General features: G+C 43.4%; 1 protein-coding gene across 1 annotated transcript in view; it reads right to left on the bottom strand.

Annotated features, from left to right (window-relative positions):
• The window catches only part of ZCCHC7 (zinc finger, CCHC domain containing 7), a 227,055-nt gene extending 216,766 nt beyond the window's left edge, over positions 1–10,289 (bottom strand). The window contains exon 1 of the mRNA XM_015416453.1: positions 10,236–10,289. The gene's annotated coding sequence lies outside the window, so the exon portion shown is untranslated. The remainder of the gene's footprint in view (positions 1–10,235) is intronic.
• Positions 10,290–14,541: the final 4,252 nt, after the last annotated feature.

The following is a 14,541-nucleotide window of genomic DNA, read 5'->3' as shown; positions in this document are numbered from 1 at the left end:
ATTTAATCATGCCTCATACTGCCATGACTCAGACAGCACAGTAAGGATCACACTGAACACAAAAACAAAACACACACATTAACATCCAAAGTAGACACACTATCCACTTCCCCCACATTTTCTCAACAGATATTGCCAGTGTAACAGAGAATATAACCACACAGAAGTGGTGACCACTCTGCAACAGTTGTGTACCAACTTCTACACAAATACTGCTGCAAAAAAAGAGGGAGCACATTTCCCGGGGGGGGGGGGGGAGAGCCAACATTTCCTTTAGGGCAGGGGTGTCAATCATATAGCCCTGGAACTGGCCTGTCTTGGCTCTTATCCAGCCCGCAAGCAACTGGTAAGAGGGAAGGAAGGCAGGAGGCTTCTGGGGGGAGGTGGCGAGTGGGCACACACAGTGAGGTGTGTGTGGTTGAAGTGTCAAGAAATAGAAACAAAATGGCTAGGTGGTGGGGCTAAGAGGCTGAGGTAAAATAGTGTGGGGAATGGCAGTGAAGACAGAGAAAGAGGTGTGTTTTTGAGAGCCTGTTTGGTGTAGTGGTTAAGTGCGCAGACTCTAATCTGGGAGAACCGGGTTTGATTCCCCACTCCACTTGCACCTGGCTGGATGACCTTGGGCAAGCCATAGTTCTGATAAGAGCTGTCCTTGAAAAAGAGCAGTTTCTGTCAAGAGCTCTCTCAGCCCCACCTACCTCACAGGGTGTCTGTTGTGAGGAGGGGAAAGGAAAGGAGTTTAAAAGCTACTTTGAGACACCTTTGGGAAGTGAAGAGCGGGGTATAAATCCAATCTCTTCTTCTTCTTCTCTTTTGTCCCTTCCACCACTTCTGACCACAGCTCGGCAAGGACTAGTGAAGCTGCTAAATGGGGAGGGGGGCGAAGCTGCGCAACTGGCATTGCCACTGCGGCACCAACCAGCTTCACATTTTTTTTCAAACAGCAACCAGCAGGGGGGTTGTCAAGAGTGGGGGTACAGAGCAGCTGTTTGCCAGCAAACAGATGGGCCAGCAGGGGAGACAGGAAGAGGGCCAGCGTGTGGACTGGGAGACAACAGGCTGTCTTGTGTCTGAGTAGAAAGACATCCCAGCCTTGGAAGCAAGTGAAAGAGTAAAGGGGGAAAAGGCGCCACTGTCGCCACCACACATTTGAACAGCCGTGGAGCCAGGAGACAGAATGAGTGTTGGGGGCATGTGGGGGATGGCGACTGCTTCTCCCCCCATCTGTTCTCAGCCCGTGAGGGAAAAGGGGTTGCAGGAGGACAAAAAGTGCCCCCGGAGTTTTCGGAAACAGCCCCGCTTCTGTGGGAAATAAGGAGGGATGAGAACTGGGGGTGGGGGGATCTGGGAGAGCCAGGTTCAGAACCCCCTTCCTCCTCAGCCAGGACTCTGTCATCTGGGTCACCCAGGGTCAGTCGCTCAGCCTGGCCCACCTCACAAGGTTAGTGGTCGTGGTGGGAATGGGGTGGTGGAGCATGGAGTCCAATGTTCCTCCCCAAGATACTCAGAGATAAGATCGGGTAAGAAAGGAAACAAAGAGAGAGAAGGTTGTAGCCATGCTCGGATGCTAAGGATGGGAGTGGGGGGGTATGATTTTACTTGCAAGGAAGATGTCTCCTAAAGTCCTATATATACAAAAAGTAACTAATTTGTACGGAAATGTAAAATACCCCCTTCTTTTATGGTATCCCTTGGGAAAAACCTAGTCTTGCATATAATTAAATACATTTATTGGGGCTTTTGTGGGTTCCCCAGCAAATCAATTGCTTTCACTGCTAGGAATCAATTGCTTTTATTTGTATTTTAAGTATAATATAATATCGTTAATTGGATTTGCCTGTGTCCTTCATAAAGTTTATTTCTCTAGTACCTGAAATTACATTTTATAGCACACATGGCCCACCCAACAAAGTGACATTTATGTCAGATATGGCCCTTGTAACAAATGAGTTTTGACACCTCTGCTTTAGAAAGTAGCACCTCATGCCTCAAAGTATGCCACTAAGGGGGAAAAAGGCCCTGGAGGGCTGCTAGGAAGAAGAGCCAAAAAGCCACTGCATACACAGAGAACACTGACTAAATGCTTATTTAATCATGCCTCATACTGCCATGACTCAGACAGCACAGTAAGGATCACACTGAACACAAAAACAAAACACACACATTAACATTCCTGTAGGCTGGGACTTCCGGTTTGACGGCGCTGCGAACAGGCGGGTATCGGATCGTCTCTGACCCGCCCGGCTCTCCTTCGTTCTATTGGAGGTCCCCGTTCGAGCAGATGAGCTCTGCTTCACCTCCTGGAGAGAGGGGAAGTCGCAGGGGGCTTTGACACCCCCCATTGATGGCAAATCGCAGGGGGTGTAGCTGGTTTGCCCCGAAGCAAGGACGAAGATCGGGAAGAACACCAAGCAGCGACCAGCCGTTTTTAAAGCAATGTTAAGTAAATGGTACCTCACATAAAAGACATTTTTTCGCACATTTCTCGGTAAGAAGTGGAGACTTTGAGCTAAATACATCCTTTAGTTATCCTCAACTATTAGGTGAAGGTGGCTATGGAAAGTGAGAGGAGTGATTGAAGTAACGAAGAAATGGGGTAAGAACAAATGTTTACTGGACTTTAAAGGCTAATCTAAGAATTATGGATAATTGTGAAAAGAAACCTGTGGTTGGCTATATTAAAAGGATTGTGGAATTGAAATGAATGATGTTGAATAGGACTATTTGTAAGCTCGTTCAAAGTGGAGTGAGAAAATGGCGGCAGTGAAAGTGGAGGATGAGAAAGAACTAGATATAATTTTGCAACTAGAAGGCTTCACTGTGGAACAGTTTAAAACGTTTTTGGAAGAGTCAATTAAGCAAGCAGTGGCAACAGCTTATAAAAATGTATTTGAAGGACAACAGGTATTACAGGAGGAGACGGAAAACAATGAGGAAATGGAACGATCCTCGTATGTGTTAAATCAACATGAAACTGACCGGGAGAGGGAGCCATCAATTAACCAATCCTTGCACACAGAAGAGGTACTGCAGGAACAAGAACCTTACTTGAGAAGTCAGTCAAAGAAAGGGAGAAGCTTAAGATCCAAAACACAACAGAAAAAAAGACATATCTTAAAAGACCAAGTTAAGAAGACCAAGAAGAGGTGGAAAGAACTTTAAACGTTATAAAACAACAAAGAATTATTCATGGAAGGGAACATGTCAGATCATATATGAATTCAAAAATTTTAGGCACTTAAAAGAAGTTGAGAAGGAACAACAGAAAAAGGGACATATTTCAAAATGCCAGGGAAGGGAAAGAAGGAACTTAAAAGACTTAGAAGGAAATCCAAGTGTAATAAAAGAATGAAGAAATATCTATGGGAAGGGAGCTGGCAAAGCCTGGATTTAAGGCTACATGAATTCAAAAATTTCAGGCATTTAAAGGAAGTGGAAAGGGAAGAAGAAGCATTAGAGAAAGGGAGGAGAAATAGGAGACAAGGGGTTTACTTGTTTATAGAGTATTCTTTTGCTGTAATAGATTATGGTAATGTAAGAAAGAAAGGAATGATTGACTATGGGTAATGTAGTAGCGTGCAGTCTTATATTTAATTGGGAATTTAGAGTTAATGAATTGGAGAAGCTGAAATGGGGCTAAAATATTAAATGGAGTAATTTCTTGCACTTGGGATAGAATATATGTTTGGAACCGGGATGTAAAAGAGTTTAATAAGCAATTTGAGTATAAGCAAACCTCATAGAACTAGAGGGAGCTAAAAAAATTTTTAAAAATAAAAATAAAACTGTTATTTGGTGTTGTAGCAAGTAAGCGAACTTAGTAAGTTGTATTATTATATAAGAATTATTATTTTGTTATGTAACATAAGGATACTCTATAATTAATGATCTGGTTGGAATAGGATATATTGTGGTAGTTAGTGGAGGAAAAAATTTTCTGGTTTATTAGTTACAAGAAGACTGGTGGAAATTAAATGTATAATCATAAATAGTTGATGGAGATAAATGGTTGAATAGTGAAGAAAAGAAGGAATATCAATGGATTTAATAGAAATTAAGGTGATGATTAATTTAAAAAATAAGCAATAGAAAGAGGGAAAACTAATTGTCTAAATTTCTTGTGGTTGATTCCGTGCTAGGAAAGTTGAAAAGTTTAGTAGATATGGCATAGGAGTATAAAGGTAGGAGATGCGCGATGAGAAATTTCATTGGACTAATAACAGATATAATAAATGAATTTACTGTTTATTGTATAATTTTGTAGAGGTACCAAAAAGTATGTATAATTATATATATGTATTTGTGTGTGTTTGTCTGTTTGTGGAGGTGTATAGAAAATTAATAAATAGATTTTTTTTAAAAAACATTCCTGTAGGCTGCATATAAGTATATCTAAGCTACATTTTTTCTTAAATAGGCAGAAGGTTCTCTAAATCATTGCCCCCACATTTGCTGCCCCATTCCCAGATGTTGTTGTTGTTGTTCAGTCGCACAGTCGAGTCCAACTCTTCGCGACCCCATGGACCATCTCCCGCCAGGCCCTCCTGTCTTCCGCCATCTTCTGAAGTTGGCTCAATTTCATGTTCGTTGCATCGATGACACTGTCTAACCATCTCATCCTTTGCCGTCCCTGTCTTCTTTGACCTTCAATCTTTCCCAGCATCAGGGTCTTCTCCAGTGAGTGCTCCCTTCTCATTTGGTGGCCAAAGTATTTGAGCTTCAGTTTCATTATCTGGCCTTCCAGGGAACAGTCAGGGTTGATTTCTTTTAGGATTGACTGATTTGATCTTTTTGCAGTCCAAGGGACTCTCAAGAGTCTTCTCCAGCACCATAGTTCAAAAGAATCTATTCTTCGGCGCTCGGCCTTCCTTATAGTCCAACTCTCGCAGCCATACATGACAACTATTCCCAGGTAGCCTTCTTTAAATTATCCTCTGCTTAAAGAAGAAAAACTTTCAATTAAACAGGCAGTGCCTACAAGGTTTGCCTTGTCATCACTGGCAACCAGAAACTGCCCCCACATAATTAAGTGACTCAGGGCCAAACCAGATGTTACGGAGTCCGCAGGCTGGACCCATGGACACTGCCACTATTTTAGAACAGAATTTGGCCATTTAAAAATGCTGTTGAGGGCCTGCTCTTGGCTGAGTTGCTCCCCTCCCGCACCTCTCAAGTGCCAAAACAGCCCGGTTCAGATGGGCCCCTGCTTGGGCCCTTGTCAGTATGCTACTTGTCACAGGAAAGTTAAGTGAGTGGCACATTACCAGCAGCATGCAGCAAGTCTATCTAGCTGTCACCTGCTTCTCCAGAGGAAAAGAATTAGGAACAGCCAATCCAGAGAAAGAAGGTATGGCTACCACAAGAAATTCTGCTTCCATTCAAGTGTGATATGAGCTGTATGGCTAGAGTTCAATAAAGGTAAAGGAGTTCAATAGAGGAGCCCAAATTACACAGACCAGATATTGTTCATTTGTTTCTATTGTCAAATGAAATCATAAGATTAAAAAGCAACCAGCTTCTAGACAACTTTTTGACATCTGTGAAGTACCCAGAGTTTCAAGGCGCTCAGTGTGTAATAAATATTGACAGACATTTTTCACACATCAATCATGACCTGCTAATAGAAAGCACTTTCCACTTTTTATAACACAAAACCCATAAACTGAAATGGCGATGGCAAGCTGAAGCTAAACTTCCATATCTTAAGTAAAGCTAACAGGCCTTGGCACTATAATGGCAGATGGTTTGCACTCAAAAGGATACAATATATGCTGGGAGGTACTTAATTTTCCACACTTTCAGGCTCATTCATATGAGTCTTAGCTTGAGAGGGTATTCCTTAGAAATGCCTTGAGTTAATAACCACCCCATGGCATCATACAAAGCAGAAGATGAAGGTGGTTATTGACTCAAGGCTATCAAGTCAAGCCATATTGCCAAGCTACACAGATGTGGATGAACAATGTCAGTGAACCAGAGTTAGATGGAGACACAAGATTGCCTGTGACAGAACTGCTGATTTTCACAATTTTGTCATAAACTGTTAAACAACATCTAAGCACTAACATTAAAACAGTGAACATTTCAGTACTTGAGTTTTAAGTTTCTAGTACTCATGGCTACAAAAAGTATGAAAACTGGATTAGATTGTGAGAGTTAAAGATGTGTCAAGAATGCAAAGAAGAAAAAGCCCAGAATGTACTTGATCTAAGGAAACCTTTCCATGGATATAGTAGCAGATATATACTTGGAAAAAAAGATGAACAACTTCAGCTATTTAAAGGATTTATAATCCCCTCATGACAAATACAGGAAGTAATCTGTGTGTCCTCTGTCGACTATAACTTACACAGTAGTTACTGCACCAGGCCCAGAGAAATTTCTTTGACTCTAGGAGCTGGCTGAAAAATTTAGGAGCCAGATGCACTTTTTAACGTTTTGCATTTTAATAACCATACTTTTTATTTCTACTGCAAAACATAATCCTAAACTCTTCAGTTTCTTTTAATTCTACTAAAGCTATGACAAAGGTGTTATAGTATGGAGTATGGAATAACTATGGAGTAAGCCTAGTTGCCATTATCACATCAAAAAGCTAACCTCTAAATCTATCCTAAATTCTTCCCAGTTCCTTGTAATTTCATTATTGCTTTACAAACTTCAACTGAACTGAATATTAGAGCCAGTAGAGAGTTACTGAATGTAAAGATAATACATGCACAAGAAATGACAAAAAATTCACATACACATTTTTATGTCATACAATGAAACATTCTATGAAGCAAAAGTGACAGAAGCAAAGAATGGGAAGGACTAGAGATCTCTTCAAGAAAATTGGAGAAATCAAGGGAGCGTTTCATGCAAAGCTGGCCATGATAAAGGACAAAAACGGTAGGGACCTAACAGAAGCAGAAGAGATTAGGAAAAGATGGCAAGAATCCACAGAAGAACTATACAAGAAAGACCTCGATGTCCTTGACAACCACGACGGTATAATCACTGACCTCGAGCCAGACATCCTGGGAACGTGAAGTTAAATGGGCCTTAGAAAGCATTACTAACAACAAAGCTAGTGGAGGTGATGGTATCCCAGCTGAGCTATTCAAAGTCTTAAAAGATGATGCTGTTAAAGTGCTACACTCAATTTGCCAGCAAATTTGGAAAACGCAACAGTGGCAACAGGATTGGAAAAAGTCAGTAGACATTCCAATCCCAAAGAAGGGAAATGCCAAGGAATGTTCAAACTATCGCACAATTGCACTCATATCACACACTAGCAAGGTCATGCTCAAGATCCTACAAGCTAGGCTTCAACAGTACATGGATAGAGAACTGCCAAAAGTAGAAGCTGGGTTTCGAAGAGGTAGAGGAACTAGAGATCAAATTGCCAACATTCGCTATATCACCTTATCTAAATTCCCTGGCAATGTAGCAGAGTTCCTGAATTGTGGCCTGGCTGCTGTGGTTAAATGGCTAAGAGGGAACTCACTAAAACTAAATCCTGGAAAGACAGAGTTAATGCTGGTTGGAAAGACAGAACAACACTCATACTACCCACTTTCAATGGAGTTCAGGTGAGCCCTGCTGACGCAGTTATAACCCTAAGGGTTATACCAGATCAAGCATCACTGCTGGAAAAGCAAGGTGATGCAGCTGCAAAAACATCTGCTTTCTTCCAACTCGGTCTAGCCTGGAACATGCCCCCTACCTCAACATAGCCAATCTGTCCACTGAATCCAAGCCACTGTAACACTGAGACTAGACAACTGTAATACTCTTTGTCTTCCCACAGAGTCAGCTCAGAGATTCAAGTTGGTACAGAATGCCACAGCTTGGTTATTAACAAGAGCTTAGCAGAGTTTACATACTACTCCCATTATGCAGCCACTCCACTGGGTTCCCATCAGTTACCACACTCAGTTTAAGTTAGTGGCTATCACACAGAAAGCTCTTTACAGCCTTGGTCCTCATATCTGCAGGACCACCTCTCCCCCTATGCCCCATCATGACGGCTTCACCTAACTGAGCACATGCTACACTAAAAACGGACAAATTCAACATGTGCATTCTCTTTTGTGGCCTCCACCTTATGGAATGGCCTACCTGATGAGATCAGAAAGGTTCCCATTCTCCTGCAAATGCCCTGATCAGAGGAAGAATGGCGGGTAAAGGGCCAGTGGGCTGCCAGGCAACCATCTGTGGGGGGAGATCAGTGTCAACTTTGAACAAGGGGAGACTGGCTGCAGCCAGAGGTGGGGTGGGTAGAGCTGGCACATAGGCTGGCAAAGTTTGTTTTGCTTTGGTGCAGGCAGGAGAGTCAGCTGGAGACTGCAAGTCACTGCAAGTCTGGCATCTCTAGCCCACATGGGGGGCGCTCTACCACATCAGGAACCTCACAAAATAAACCAGTTCAGTAAACGTGAAGGTTCATGTGGACCCAGGAATCACACCCTGAAATGAAGCTCCATTTTCCCGGTTCGTACCCATCCTACTTACCTGTATTTAATAGTTACAACAGTTTAAATGACATTGCCTATCATGGCCATGGGTTTAAGGGTTTTTTTTACTGTACATATTTTGTACTTCACTCACTGGGTGATTGGATAGTCTTTCTCATACTTGTAATCTGCCCAACCCAACTGCAGTATTCTGCTTTACTAGGAAACTCTGCTGTTAGATTAAAATGTTTTATCATACTTTGTACTTCAGTTGATGATTGACTGAATACCGTAGTTCTTACTATATTTGTAATCCACCTTCAATCCCACAGAGAAAGGCAGACTATATATGAAGATAATAACAAATAATCTGCCAATTTCAAAACCAGCTACTATACCTCAAAGAGAAGAAAATCAGTATCATTAAAGCCACAAGCTCCAAAAGAACATTTGTGTTGTTCTGCAGTGATAAAAATAACACAGGAGCAACTTAACTAGAACCCATTATGGTAGACACTTTCATAAATAAGACCCTAATTCATGAGATGCATGGCTGGTAGATAATTTTGAATATTTTAGTACATATAGTCTGAACCAGTTTGGTGTAGCGGTTAGGAGCACGGACTCTAACCTGGGAGAACTGGGTTTGATTCCCCACTCCTCCACTTGCACCTGCTGGAGTGACCTTGGGTCAGTCACAAGCTCATTCAGAGCTGTTCTCTCAAGGACAGTTCTCTCAGCCCCACCTACCTCACAGGGTGTCTGTTGTGGGTAGGGATTGTAAACCGCTCTGAGACTCTTTCAGGTAGTGAAGGGCAGGATATAAATCTAATCTCCTCTTCTTCTTCTTCTTGAACATTCAGGTTCAAATCTCCCTCCCCCCCCAATGAATCCACCTGATGTCTTCAAGCAAACCTTTAACTCACTCTCAGGCCTCCCTTCTCCACCTTAGATTATATATAGCATAATAATACTGTATAGCTATATACTGTAATACAGTATAGATAATACTGATGTACCTTTGTGGAGATTACGGATACTATACTAAAACTCTTGAAATATGCTACATAAATGCCTAGTATTAGACTTGCATGTTCTTTATATGCACATGCCCATGTGCACATACATATCCAACACTTGCATTCCCCCCCCCACATCTGATGGAGCATGTCACATCTGCTTAACGACCCAAAACAGAAGCCACATAATAAAGGGCATTCGCTTCTGACCAGTGAGGCTACCTGAAACCCCTTCTTCCATAAATGCGTCTTTGACATGCCACAGAACTCCTGCTTCCCCCCCCCCAGTTTGCCATGTAATTAAAGTAGCCGCTTTTCCCTTTCCCCAAACTCCCCCCCCCCTGAGCACGTGCTCAGAACTCTTTCGTCAGCGGAGGTGGAGGAAGCTGAGGATTTGTGAAGGCCTACCGAGAAAAGTAGTTGTGACAGGAACCAGCTGGGGAGGGGGAAGAGAACATAATAAAACAAAAGCAATATAACAAAAGGGTGCCTCTGAGCATGGCCAAAATGCTCTCCCGTCGGGAGAAAAATCGTTCCCCTTATATTTTTAAAAAAACAACCCGTGCTTCATATAAATCAGAGAAATAAACACACAAATTTCTCCCCACCACCACCCCCGTTCCTCTGGCTTTGCGATGACCAAGGGGCTGGACTTAACAAAGGGGCAACGTGTGACCGGGAGGGACTGAGGTAACAACCGCCGGTTCCAACGGCTGGCCTGAGGAGAGGTGGGGAAGGGGAGACGACCTCGCTCGCGCGCTCACACGCTTTTACTCACTAGCGCTGCCTGCTGCGACCAGGAAACCCCCTCGCGACCGGAACAGGCGCCACCAGCGACCCCTCCCCTTTCCCGCTTCTTCCTCCTCTCAGATTGGGCCGCGCTTCCGCCGGCTGAGAGAAGGGAGGGGAAAGAGGGGCCTGGAGGCGGCCAAACAGGGGAAAAGCCGCGAGTACGCCTGCGCGCTCAACGAAGCGCCGTGAGTACAGCGCATGCGTGTAAGCGAGCCAGCGCTCGTGTGCGCGCTCTCTTGTGCTCAGTCTCGCGCATTGTTTTGAGTTGACTGGCAGGGGGCGGGGACAAAGTTTGAGTCCAGTAACGCAAGGTCTGAAAAGCATGCGCTAGTCGCTGATGGGTGTCCTGGATGACGTCAGCTGGGACGAGAGTCCGGGCTCTTCTTTATTCTGATTGGGGGAGCGCTCCGGTGACGCTGCCTGCGCGTGCTGCTCTGTGATGGGAGGAAGGCAAGCAAGGGTAGTGCTTAGCGTAAGGAAGAAGTACACGTGGGAAACGAGGTGGGGGGTGTGACGGCATGCGCAGAACGTCTGAATAATAATGATATCAGGATGCTGTATCTGAGCTATATACAGTGGCTTTTATTTACAGTTATTTACACAGTCCATTCCACCGTGCGGTATCCCAGGTTCATAGAACTGACCGACAAGGTGCTTCGCAATACACTCTTCCACTGGTGTGGAACACTTGCCTCTGGACTACATTACATATATACAGTACTTGCACCAATCAGAGTCATTTTGCCAACTCATGGTGACATAGTTAATTAGCTGATGCAACCTAGTGCAACTTGCATCTGGTGACCCTGTCACATGACAGTCTTACCTGTCACCCAGATCAGTTTAATCTGACATGTGTGCATCATTGGCTGTCATCTTGCATACATATAATACAATATGCCAACACGCCTCCCAAGATACAGCCTATACAAATGATAGTTTACTTTTTAACACTTTAAATCTATTTACAGGTACACACTTTGTAAATAAATCAGCCAGGTTATCCTCAGAATTACAGTACTGAATGTTAATAAAATTTGTACACACAGCAACCCTTACATTCTGATACCTGATTGTGATGTGTTTACTTCTGGTTTTCACCCCTTGATTTTTAGCCAACTGTGCAGCTGCCAAGCTGTCACAAAAAACCTTGATCGGTAAATCACACTTTATGCAAAAGTCTTTTAATAATTGGTGAAACCATTCCAGCTGAATAATTACATCACTTATAGCGGAGAATTCCGATTCACAGGAACTTAATGAAATATGTGCCTGTTTGATTGATTTCCATCCCACCAGGGCACCTAATACAGAAATTGTGAACCCTGTGGTCGACCTTGAATCCGGCCTTTCCCCCCAACTTGCATCACTGAAGGCTGACAGACCGTCTGTTTGTGCATCCACCTTTAACACTAATTTTTCACTTGCTGTGCCTTTAAGGTACCGGAGCACTCTTTTTGCTGCAACCCAGTCTCTTTGATAAGGACATTGACATTGTTGACACAACCAATGCACAGCTATAGAGATATCTGGCCTTGTGCAGCATGACAAATACAGTAGAGACCCAACCAACGATTGATATAACTGTTTGTGAGGAAACATTTCTCCCTGCTCCTCTTTTAGGTAGTTTACTGTTACAGGCGTCTCAGTAACGTGAGCTTCACTCATGCCAAACCTTTCAATGAGCTGCAAGATCTTTTGCTCTTGGCAAAGAGTGTAATTACCTTGTTCATTCTTGCTTATCTGTACACCCAGATAACTCTGTATTTCGCCCAGATCCTTCATGTTAAACACTGATCTTAATGTTTCTGTAAACCAGTCCAATTGTTGTTGTGACGTGTACAATAAACAAAGGTCATCTACATAATAAAAGAGCCAGTAAAGCTGTCCTTTTAACTCTTTGCTGTATAAACATGGATCAGCTATACTCTGTTTGAAACCTTTATTTACCAGAGCATTATGAAGACATCGTCCCCATTCAAACGCGCTCTGCTTTAACCCGTAAAGAGCTTTGTTTAACCTTAGAACAGATGTATCAGACCCTGAATGAAACCCAGGTATCTGTTCCATGTAAATTTCCTCTTTCAAAGGAGCATTCAAGTACGCGGTTTCAATATCAAAGTGTCTCACTCTCATCCCCTTTGCTGCAGCCGCAGCCAGAGCAACCCTTATTGTTTCATTTCTGACCGTGCTTTGAAAAGTTTCATCATAATCTTGATATTGCCTCTGATCAAAGCCTTTACCGACCAGACGTGCTTTGTAGAGCACCTCACCATTCGGCTTGTGTTTTAACTTGTAGAGCCATCGACACCCAATTGCCTTCCGTTCCCTAGGCAACTCAGTGGGAGTAAATACCTCGTGTGCTCTGAGAGACTGATACTCAGTTTGCATTGCTGCTTCCCAAGCCTGGCGTTCGGTAGCTGCTAGAGATAACACTTCAGTGTATGTTTCAGGTACCTTTACAAATACATTATTTATACCATATCTCTGAGGTGGTATTCCCTTAGTAATTCTTGTAGACACTCTGGGTATTTGTGGAGAACCTGAACCAGTATCAGAGACTTGCGGTGCTGCTTCGGCACCTTCCTGCTTCACCTCTGTTCCCCCTGTACTGTCAGTAATTGGTAACATGATCTGCTGGGGAGTTTCATTAGCATGAATGTGTGACCAGTTGGCATTCTCGCAAAAATTTGCAGACCTGCTGAATACCAACATGTTGTGAGCGTTCACAAAACGATATGCTTTCATTCCAGTTTGATAACCAATGAAAGTTAATTTTTGTGCCCTGGGACCTCCCTTTCTTCTTTGCTTTAAAGGTATGTTCACCCATGCCTTTGACCCAAAAATTCTTAGGTGCTTCAAAGAAGGATTTTTACCATAGAGAGCCCTATAGGGAATGTCTTCAATTGTTCTACACCAAACTCTGTTGACATTGTAGGTGGCACATCTCAAGCACTCTGCCCAAAAGGACTTTGGTAAACCAGAATCTAATAACATAGAGTGCATCACCGTTTGTATAATTCCTGCTCGTCTTTCCACAATGCTATTTTCCTGAGGACAGGCTGTATTAGCCACTCTGTGTTCAATACCTTGTGCCTTTAACCATTTTTGCAAATCAGTAGCCATAAATTCACCTCCAAAATCAGTTTGAAGCTGCTGAATTTCTGTTCCTAACTGTTTTTGCACCTTTTTTGCCCATGTCTTAATTAATTCACATACCTCTGATTTCCTCTGCATAGGAAATGACCAACAGTACCTGCTGTGGTCGTCAACAATCAAAAGCCCATATCGTTTACCCGATAAGCTATTTTGATAGGGTCCTATTACGTCGGCGTGTACTAGGGCCAATACTTTATCTGTGGACCTTTGACTAGCCTTAGCTACTGGGTGTGTGCGTGATTTACTCTGCTTGCATATATCACAGTCTAAGTACATTTGGCATTTCTTTAACCTATCATGCCCTAGACATGCAAACGTTTTCTCTAATGTTGAGAATGACATGTGCCCCAGCCTTCTATGGTACATGTGGATACATTCATCATGCAATGCTTGATTGCTAATTACAGTTTTCACTTGCCCTGGAACGTTATCAAGAATATATACACCATTCTCCACTTTGCCAGTGGCAAGGACCTTATCTGCCTTCTGTATCACACATTGCTGTTCAGTAAATGTTACCCTGAACCCAGCTTTAGTTAATTCACCGATGCTTAATAAGTTGTGTTGGAGGCTAGGAACGCATAACACATTTTCAAAAGCATGATTCAAACAATGAAAATAAATTGTTCCTTGCACATTTGCTGATGCTGGTGCACCATCAGCCAAACTCACGTGTGCTGGACTAGCTGGCTGAGAGTCAGTCAGCAAGCTTGCGTCCCTTGTGAAATTCTGGGATGCGCCAGAGTCCAGGACCCATTTGTCCCTTTCAGAAGACCCTGACGCTGTCACCAATGTTGCTTGATGGGTGGCCACATGTTGAGGCTTGACACCGCCTCCGTCCTTGAGAACGTTGGTGGCCCTTTCTTTCTTCCGCGGGCAAAATCTTTTGATGTGGCCGGTTTCATTGCACAAAAAACATCTGCGTGCCTTCACGTGTAGAAGCGAAGATGCTTTCTCATCCTGTCGCTGACTCGTATGCTGCAGGCTGGCTAAACACCTGCTTTGGTTGGCTTGCTTCCCAGAATAGCTGGCTTGCTTCCCGGAGTAGCTGGCTGCCGTCCCGGACCTGCTGGCGTTGTTCCCAGGATGGCCGTTTGCCAACTCCCTCTGCCGGCCCCTCTGTTCGGCTTGAA

Source organism: Gekko japonicus, unplaced genomic scaffold (genome assembly GCF_001447785.1).
Source record: "Gekko japonicus isolate JY-2015 unplaced genomic scaffold, Gekko_japonicus_V1.1 scaffold2130, whole genome shotgun sequence".
Lineage (NCBI taxonomy): Eukaryota > Metazoa > Chordata > Lepidosauria > Squamata > Gekkonidae > Gekko > Gekko japonicus.
The sequence above is the reverse complement of the archived record's forward strand: the minus strand, read 5'-3'. Positions and strand labels throughout refer to the sequence as shown.